The sequence below is a fragment of the Branchiostoma belcheri genome, unplaced genomic scaffold, assembly GCF_001625305.1.
Source record: "Branchiostoma belcheri isolate BF01 breed outbred unplaced genomic scaffold, Haploidv18h27 scaffold417, whole genome shotgun sequence".
NCBI classification, from domain to species: domain Eukaryota; kingdom Metazoa; phylum Chordata; class Leptocardii; order Amphioxiformes; family Branchiostomatidae; genus Branchiostoma; species Branchiostoma belcheri.
In genome coordinates, this window is record NW_017804040.1 from 39,194 (window position 1) to 40,131 (window position 938).

Here is a 938-nt window from a genome sequence, read left to right on the forward strand (position 1 = left end):
TGGGTGCCTCGAATGTTTTCTGAACATCAGAGGTTACACAGGTTGGACATTTCAAGGAACGAATTCAGTCCATCAAGGCAATTTACTCAAACGATTTTTCTCTCAAGATGAAACATGGGTTCACCACTTTCACCCCACATCAAAACAGCAGAGCAAACAATGGATGCAGAATTTCCCCGGCCCCCCAAGAAGTTTTAGCGAGTTTCGTCCCTTGACAGGGTTTTTGCCTCTGTTTTCTATGTCAGTAAGGAAGTAATCATGATTGACTACATGTGAAGGGGTTAAAGCATCAATGGGGAGTACTATTCAACAGAATTACGACAGTTGAGAACAACGATCAAAGAGAAAAGGAGAGGAAAGCTCCGAGCTGGCGTGATGACAATGCACCTGTCCACACAGCATAGGGGTCAGTGCCAGCAGCAAACGAATTTGGGTTTGCAGTCTAACCCACCCTTCCAATTCACCTGACCTAGCACCCTTGGACTTCTACCTGTTTCCTAAACTCAATTTCCACTTACGTGGTCAACGTTTTGATGATAATGATGACGTCATCTATGCGGTATAGGCCAATCTGGGGGGTCCAGATGCAACCTTCTTCCACAAGGGGAAAATAAAGCTGGAACATCACCTGACCAAGTGCATTGCGGTTAGAGAGGACTATATCAAAAAATAGTGTAAAAATTTTACTGCCCTGACGTTTTCTATGTGAGGCCGAGAACTTTTTAAACACCCCTCGTATATATTTGTGTGTAAAGATACTGGTAACATGTTAATATAGATTCCCAGTGGTACATAGTAATTTAGCATAAACATTGACGGTAATAGGGTTGAGCAACTTTAATTTTGCGAACGTTTTGTGCACAGTCGTCATTATAAGATACATACCACCGCCACAGACTAGAGGTGAACCAGTCCAGGCTCCATTACGACAGAATCTG